The sequence below is a fragment of the Limulus polyphemus genome, unplaced genomic scaffold, assembly GCF_000517525.1.
Source record: "Limulus polyphemus unplaced genomic scaffold, Limulus_polyphemus-2.1.2 Scaffold4196, whole genome shotgun sequence".
Taxonomy (NCBI): domain Eukaryota; kingdom Metazoa; phylum Arthropoda; class Merostomata; order Xiphosura; family Limulidae; genus Limulus; species Limulus polyphemus.
Window position 1 is genome coordinate 37,851 of NW_013669806.1, and position 9,181 is coordinate 47,031.

The window sequence follows — 9,181 nt, forward strand, 5'->3', positions numbered from 1 at the left end:
CTTGTTAATGAATTTCTAGATTCATATTTATGTAAGTACTTTACTGGTTATATATTTTATTTTGCTCTTCAGAAGAACTTACAGTATCATGTTGCCTTGAGGAAGTCCAGAATTTTTGTTTTTTCTAATTAGAACAAGCCTTTTGTATATGATTCTTTGAAACAAATTATATATATATATATATATATATATATATATATTTTAGTGCATGGTTTTAACCATTATGAAAAACTTCTTAATAAGAGCAATCTAAAAAGTGAACTAGAGATAAAATATGCTTAACTATGGATTTACTTACTGTGAAAAGAAAACATCAAGACAAATTAGCTTCAATTATACTATGTAGATCTGGGTGATTAGTGGAATTTGCTAATTGATTAATCATCAGGCATATTAATTGATTATTCTCATATGTATTAAGTCATTTTTGAACAATCTTTGTTTAATACGATAGACATCTTCTACCAGTTGCCATTTGTGCATTTTGCAAAAAATAAAATTTTTTGGCTAAAATTGTTATTGTAGAAAGAAATTTATGCATAGTTCTTTTTTTAATTTCCTACTTAGGGAATTGCTAATGTTAAGAGGTACATGCAGTCACCATTTTATTTGTTCTTAAAATATGTAGTAATCCCCTCCTTTAACCTGGTGAACTCAAATTATGAAAATTGTTTTATTATCATTTAAAATGTAATTATGTTTTATTTAAAATGACATGATTAGCTCATTAATGTCTGAGCTTTCAAACAGATATAATTTAAGGCCAACATTAAAAGATCTAGTCTTTGTTTTTTATATGTGGGGTCACTCCAATTGTAAAAGTTTTATATCAAGCCCATAGATGGCAGTATTTGATCATGAGGAGAAGCATTGTATATGCAAATTTTAAACAAATTTTTATGTTGACCCTTGTGTTTACTCAATGGGTTTAAAATTTTATTGCTTTTAAAAGTCACTTGCTCAGATTATGACCACTCGTTGAGACCTAAACTGATGCAAAGGAGGGTACACTTTCTGACATGTAATTTAGTATAGTAGAAAGGTGCTCTGGAAATGGTATTGGGTCAATGAAGATGTGTAATATTCACCAAAGCTATTAGATTTATGAAAGCACTGTAATTACATTTGAGGAATAAAATAAATTTAATTTGGCTACATTAAAGGAACTGGTTTCATAGCTATATTACATTCATAAGGTTTGTATATTGTATCAAACACACACTTTTCATGTTGTTTACTTTAACTGTAAAAGAAAAAAAACTAAATCTTATACTTTGAAATATGCCATAAAATTACTAAGACATGCTCTGTATATGTTAAAGTGACCAGAAATAATTGCTCAAATGTGAGACTTTTAAAGTGCTCTTATCTAATTCTGATATATTTTCATGTTTCATTTCAGGGGAGGTGTCCAGGCCTTCTCCTTCTTTTGTTGACTTAATAATTCAGGTTTTTTATGGTTTCCTATGATTCCTCACCTGCCCTTTTCTGTGTCATGCAGAGGGGCAAGTATCTCGTGTTTCAACTCCCTCACTGGATATTGGGGTTCCTGTGAGTCGTTTTAGGGATCAGTTACATTCAGGGGTCCATATGATGTGACCCCATCATACTCTGGAAGACCATGCTTTAGCATATCACCATTCTTTGTTTCCCTACTTAGATTTGCAGTATTTTGACTCGCTTGACTCTTTAGGGATTTGGACCACAATACTTCAGTTGCCTTCTGCCACCCTTACTGTTTTCCACCATAACACACTTCGCCTTGTCTGTCCTTGCTGACATGGCTACTCTGTTGTTGGGATTTTTTGGGGTCAAGATCTCCTTTTGTCACAGGTGCATTTGCTTCGGCCCGGCATAGCCAGGTGGTTAGAGCACTCGACTCACAATCTGAGGATCACGGGTTTGAATCCCCATCCCACCAAACATGCTCTCCACTTTCAGCCATGGGGGTGTTGTAATATAATGGTCAATCCCACTATTCATAGGTAAAAGAGTAGCCCAAATGTTGGTGGTGAGTGTTGATGACCAGCTGCCTTCCCTCTAGTATTACACTGCTAAATTAGGGATGGCTAGTGCAGATAGCTCTCATGTAGCTTTGCGCGAAATTCAAAACAAACAAACAAGCATTTGCTTCCCACATTGTGTGATTTTCACATGGCTCCTTTTCTGTGCCAGAATGTTTTGGGGTGGCATTCCTGACTGTTTGGAAACCAGAGTTAAATCAGCATGATTGCATACCTTCCTTTCCTCATTGGCTTACCATTTATCCCAACCCCCCTTCTGTACCTGTTCCTGTGTCTCACCCTCCTCCTACCTCTCCCTTTCTGGTTCTGGCCTCTCGTATTCATGAAGTGCAGACCCACCATTTTGCTCACATCTGGTGGTCCTTCACCATGGACCTTTATGTTTTGCAAGTTGTCTTTGAGGGTCTGATCCTCCATTTTAATTTTCCTCCTCTATTGCCATAGCATCACGTTTCCTTACCACTTCCAGTTTCCAGCCAGTGTCTTTCAGTGGCAGTACAGGACCTGTTTCTCATGGGTGACATCAAATGGGGGATTCCCCTTGTCCAATTTGTTCTTCCCACCTGTTTGTTCTCCCCAAGAATACTAGGGCCTGGCACCCTGTCATCAATCTTTTGGCTCTGAACTGCATCTTGATCCTACCTCGTTTCACCATGGAGTTGTACCTTTGACTAGTTTTCACTCCTGGTCTATAAAAGACAACAGTAGATGTTGTGGAGGTGTACTTTCACTTTCCCCTTCACCCTAACATTACTTTTGTTTTGTGTTTTTCAGTTCAGGCTCTTCTGTTTAAGCTCGCCTCAGCTCACTATGTTTTTGTCAGGTGGTCAGTGTGTTTGTCCATCTTCATTCCAAGAGTCTTCAAGATTATCCCTACAGAGTTGTCACTAGACTCATTGGTGTTTCAGTGGCTCTGTTCCCAGTGGGATGTTCCAGATCTGGATGCCTTTGCCACACATCTCAATTCAAAGCTCTCATGGTTTTGGTCTCCTGTTCCACATCCCTTGGCTGAGATGATAGCTGCTCTCAGTCAGGATTGGACAGGCCTATAACCTGTATGCCTACCTTCCCATTTGTCTGCTTTCCCAAGTTTTTTCCCATCATATAGACCACTCTGTGTTATGTTCTTTTGGTGGATTCCCTTTGACCAGTACAGCTGTGGTTTCCACTACTGCACTGGCTAGTGGTGTTGCCTCCTCTTCTACCCCATCTCTCCCCCACCCTTCTGCATCAGCCAACGTCTGATGTTCATCATCCTTCTATTTCCATACTCCATCTTCACAGGTGGCTTTTGTCAGGTCCTCTAGACTTTCCAACATGCTGTTGCTGCTCTTCTTTTAATGGAGTATGAAACCTTTCCACTCATTAGTTCCTAGCTGCTGGATTGTGGAGGCTTCCTCTTGAGTGTATTTATTCCCACTCAGTTGAGAGTGGGGTGGTGGTGTTCTGCTGGTGTAGATGGCATTGATGCTTATCTTATCACAGACTTGATGTACAATTCCAGATGGCGCCCAGTGATGGACGATGCATTCCACCATCATGCAGTTTGCTTCTCCAGCTAAGGCACACTCCTTCCTACCATCTCCCAGATCTCAGTTCCTGGCAGATATGGTGCTGGTTGGAGCTGGACCAGCCACATAAGTCCACATGTATATGGCCAGTTACCCTCCTCGTACCACTAACTGGATGATATATTCATAATGCCACCTGGTGCTCGATTGGAAATGAACCCCGCTTTGCTGTCCACCTTTGTACCATCTTCGACAGATATGGATGTGCACACATGATGATGCTGATCCTTGTTACGTAGGCCCATCTTCCCTGCTAGTTCCCTTATCTGAGGTGAAAAGTTGAGCACCTTCTTCCTACTGTGGGCCAGATATCCCTATCATGATTCAACTTGTGTTAGTTAAGGTAGGTCTCCCATTTATGATACAACACGCCATTCTACATCAAGGGTTCCTTAATTTCATTTATTTAATTTACTGGGGTTCCCCTCTTTTGATTCCACCCTTATTGCGACACATGTTTACATGGCAAAGAATATGCCTGGCTCAGAAGTGGTGCAGTCTTCCATGGCTTTCATTTATTTACACACCCCATGATATTCCTTTGAGTGCTTTCTATAGGGGGATCATATTCTCACCAGACCTTCCATCTACTCAATGTGGGATTGTAGCTATTTGTGAATGGAGGTAAGATATTGATTCAGAAGTTAATATTTTCCTACACTGAAAATGTATACTGCTCCTTGGACTACTGCTTTAAGGAATTTAATACATTATTGGGAGAGAAGTCTGCCTTGTTGGACTTTTTATTTTTTCCAAGCCATGAATTACTTTTGTATAACAGCATACAATGTAATACAGCATACAGCAGTTTTCTACTTTAAATCCATAAAGAATATTTTCAGTGATTCATGTATGAATACTTAGATCACTAACCCTGATTAATGTTGGGTATCAAACACTATTCATCTCATAACTTCTTCTAAACTCTTTGATTATTATGTCAGCTCCTATTGCTGTTGAAAAATCTGATCAGTTTTGTACCAAATATGAGAATTATTTTTGTTTTGTAATTTCCACTATACTACAAACACGGCAGCATTTGTTATGAACTGCTAGGAAAAATGTTGTTTTTTTTTGTCTAATTAGAGCTGCCACTCTATGTAATTGTGTAATTGTGCCCCAAACTCCTTTTCCACTTGCTACTATTTGCAAGTATTGTTAAATTATTAGAAGGTGCTACAAAGAGAGATGATGTTGGAAAGATAAACTGTAATACTGTTATAGATTCTTAAATATTATTTAATATTCGTATTATAATTTGTAATGATTTGGGTTGAATAAAAAAGGATTTACTAGATTTAGTAAGATTGGTAAATAAATATAGTAGGGTTAAAGTTTTAAGTACAAGCTTATTGTTATAATCTGTACTACAATGTTAAATTAGGCTTAGGACATGTAATTGTACTTTCAGGCCTTGCTGTAATTCATCGTACTGATAGATCATAAAACAGGTTAAATACATTGTTTTATTAAACAAATACAATCTAATGACTAATTAATTGTCCCTTCGTGTTTTAGGGATTATATTGTTTACTTGAGTTTAGATCCATTAGTTTAAATTCAGTTTGTAGGTAGGTTATAAATCAGGCTAAATTATATACATTGTATGATTATTATTACTATTAGTATTGCATAAACATCAAATAAAGTAAAGACTACTTATTTATCACTGCTGTAAAATTAAAGATAAACTTAATTAATTTAGTATTAACATAAAGTAGTGATAAACAGTAATATATTTGATTCTAAAATGCTAGGCTTAACAATAACAGTGCTAACAATAGGCTACTGGTATTTACATTTAGTATTGAGTATTTATTTCCAGGCTAGAAATATGATGGCTAACACTAGTGTTTGACTTAAGCATTCACAGTTTCTTAGGTGTTATGGGTGCAATGAGTGAGTTGTATTTTGGAACTTTGGACTGGTATGTACTTTTAAAGAAGCTAGTAGTAGTGAAGATGTGCAATTTGTATGTAGAATTTGTAGGTTGGAGGAGAAGTTGGAGGCTATCCCAATTAAAGTAGAGGCAACAGATAAAGAGAAGGGTAAACTGTAGGAAACAGTAGCAGGATTTCAAGAGGAGCTTAAGCTTTTGCATGTAAGGTATGCAACAGCTAACAATGACTTTCAGGAAATAAGAAGGAATACTAATAGGACTAAAAGCAGTGGATTTAGCTGTAATGAGCCTATTCTACTCAGTGACAGATATCAGATGAGTAACTATTGGAGAGAAGGAAACCAAAAGGACAGGGAAGGATGTGGATAATAAAGAGGTTATAGTTGTAGGTGATTCCTTGAGTCTGTGGATAGTCTGTGGGGTAAATAGGGAGAAAAGAATTAGATTATGCTACCCAGGGGCACAGTTGGAGTATATTACTGATAGAGCAAGAGATATGATAAAGGGGGCTAGCAGGGACGCACTTTTTGTTGTGCACATAAGGGTTAGAGATGTAGGGAAAGGTAGATCAGAGGAAGTAATTAACATGTACAAGTGGTTGATAAAGACATTTAAAGAAAAAGTTCATAACTTAATTTTATCAGGGATACTGCCCAGAATTAATTGTGGAGATGAAGTTATAAGTAGGTCACTAGGGCTAAATGCTAGGCTTAAATTAACATGCATGTCATGAGCTAGGGGTACTTTTTTTCTGGTGATGAGATATTTCTAACCAATTGTGGCTTTTGTCCAATTTTTTTGAAATTGTACAAGCTTGGTCCTCACACTAAAAGGTGTTGATTTATGCAATCTCTTTTGTCATACATATCTTGTTGAGATATTTTTTTGATATATACATTTTTTACACTGAATTGTATAACTTACAGATTAAATTTGAGTCTATTGACATCATTTATGTTAATCTTTCTAGAGTGCTTGACATTTAAAGTTTAAGGCACTTGTTTTACCTTTAATTGATCACAGGATGTATGGTCCAAAGATATCACATAAATGTAAACAGCCCAGATGCAAAGTTTGTTTAGCTTGTAGTTGTTCCTCTGATGGACTGTCTCTTGAAACAAAGTTAGCTCAAACACCAGGTGGGAAGCAACCAGCGAACCCTTTACGATTAGGGAAACATAAAGAAAATGTCATTAGCTATGTGGAGCCAAGTGATGACTTGCTTGATGTGGTTCTGGAAGTGGAGAATCCGACTGAGGTTACCTAACTTAGAAAACAAAATGTCCAAAAATGGTAACATGACCAGACCATTCATGACATTGAAAACTTCTTTGGTTTGGGTGCAAGTATGATGAACAACCTTGAAAGTGTAGAGTGACGAAATGCTACATCTGTTTAGTTGCTAGACTCAAATAGGGCCACTCTTGTCTGTGAGGATGTACTTTTTAAAGTTTGTTATGCAACTTTGCCTCAAGATCTAGAGGGATTCATGAGAGCTGTTGTGCAATGAATGCTCAATTGTGAAAAACCTGATTGCACTAAGGGCATGATAAAGATGAAAGTGGCTTTGCCAGAACAGTGTTTACAGAGAAAAGTCCTTCTTGCAGCTATCTCTGCTGGGTTAAAGGTCAAGCAGATGCAAGAATTGATTTCTTCCTTTGGCAAGAAAAACTTTAAATTAGCTAGAAGGAATTGTCGTGCATTAATGAAGGGAATAGAGATTAAACCACCTATCTGTCAAGTTCAGCGATACAATTTATCAATTCTTCAAAAGGCTGTTGAATTTATCCTGTCACTTCAAAATATCAAACTTTATTATGGGGAATGCAGAAGATTACAATTAATGGATAGGATCTGAGTTTACCATGATTTTGTCCTAAGAGAATAAAGGATTATATATAGGGATTATCTAGAGATTATGCCTCATAAAATTTCATATGGGTCATTTGCAAAATTAATCTGTTGTCTTTGTTTGACCAAAAAGCTAGAAAGGTCATGGATTATGCTTCTAGGATTCTTTTTTACGATAATGTGGAGCTTTTCTGACACACAGTTGATACCATTCACAATCAAAATGTGAAAAAAACTGCAATAAAATCTTTGGAAGTGATTGACCATTTTCTCAAATATGACTTTGACCAGCATATTGGCTTAGACAATTGCACAAATCATTATATTGATTATGGTTTGAGTAGCAATTTATGTGGCAATTCTCATGGATTTTGTGATCGTGAGTTTTGATCACCATTCCCATGTAGGTGACTGCAGATTGAAATTCAAGTTATACATGAGCCACTGAGTGAGAGTAAAATACCAGTGGCATCGTATCACTCAAATACATGAAACCTTTCAAGCAGATGAGGCCTTGGTAGTAATTAGAAGATGAAATATGAGCCACTATATTTTTGATAGAAGTCACTTGAACACTACAGAAAGAAAGGTGTGTCATGGTATCGAACCATGTGACACACTAGAAGTGAATGAAGGAGATGATAATGGAGATTTAGATGATGTTCCTGGACATTTGATCAACTATTATGATCACATATCATGTGGGGATTCAAAGTAGGACTTGTTTGCAGTACTTTCAATTTATAAGGGTATTACAATGCAGATGAAACATGACTTGCCTCATATTACAAAAATTTATATTCAATCAGGCAATGCAAAATGTTACCAGAATGGAATGCTATTACTAGGTATGCTTTTAATTCATGCAAGGCATAATGTTCAGTTGAAATCTTTCGTGCACACTGAGACCCAGGATGGCAAAGGATGCATCGATGGGTATTTTGCAGTTGCAATGAATGAAGTTATATATTTTTTTAATAAGGAGTACAACGTAATCTCCTCAATGGAACTATTTCATGCAATATGGTACTCTTCCTTTCTTTCTGCAATGCTTTTTTTTTTACAGTCACCAAAACACCACAAAAAGAGTGCCCCTGACTTATGATGCCAAATATGTAAGGATGAGCAGATTGGCTGGTTGGAATTTTGGGATCAATTCAATGGAAGAAAGCAGATTTTTGGAATGGATGCTTTACATTTAAATAGGATATAGGCTGGCTTGTTTGCTAAGGCTATTAACTCAGCTGTAAGGAAAGTTTTTAAGTAGGACTAAATAGTGATGAGGGTTAGGATAAACTAAATGCAAAAAGAATAGGTGGCAGAGAAAAGTTTCACATAGGAAATGAGTATAGGATTAGTTATAGAGGTAGGCTTAATTTTTACTATTCCAATTCTAGAAGTATAAAAAATATAATAGATGACTTTAGAGCACTGGTAGCAATGGAGCATTTTGATATAATGGGAATAACTGAAACATGGTTAAATGTAGATGATTTTGATGACAGAAATTTCTTTGAAATACTGGGTCAGGCTATTTAATGGGGATAGGGTACTAAAGAGATGGGGAGGAATGGCTTTATATGTAAAATGTGAGTTACATCCTGTTGAAGTTGAGGATATCAAAGATAATAATAGCAAGCAGATTGAATCCATTTGGGTTTCTATTAGCAGATATAAAGGGAAAAGGCTTTTATTGGGAATTTGTTACAGATCACCAGATGATACTGATGAAATTAGAGTGAAACTTTACAATGAGATTAAAATTTCAGCTGTTAATGAAGTCATAATTAGGGGTGATGTTAATTTCAGCAATACAGATTGGGAAATGCTAGAGT

At 36.4% G+C, this 9,181-nt stretch overlaps 1 protein-coding gene across 1 annotated transcript in view; it reads left to right on the top strand.

Annotated features, from left to right (window-relative positions):
• LOC106470747 (alpha-methylacyl-CoA racemase-like) overlaps positions 1-9,181 on the top strand; it is a 74,626-nt gene that overhangs the window by 37,497 nt on the left and 27,948 nt on the right. The window lies entirely within an intron of this gene.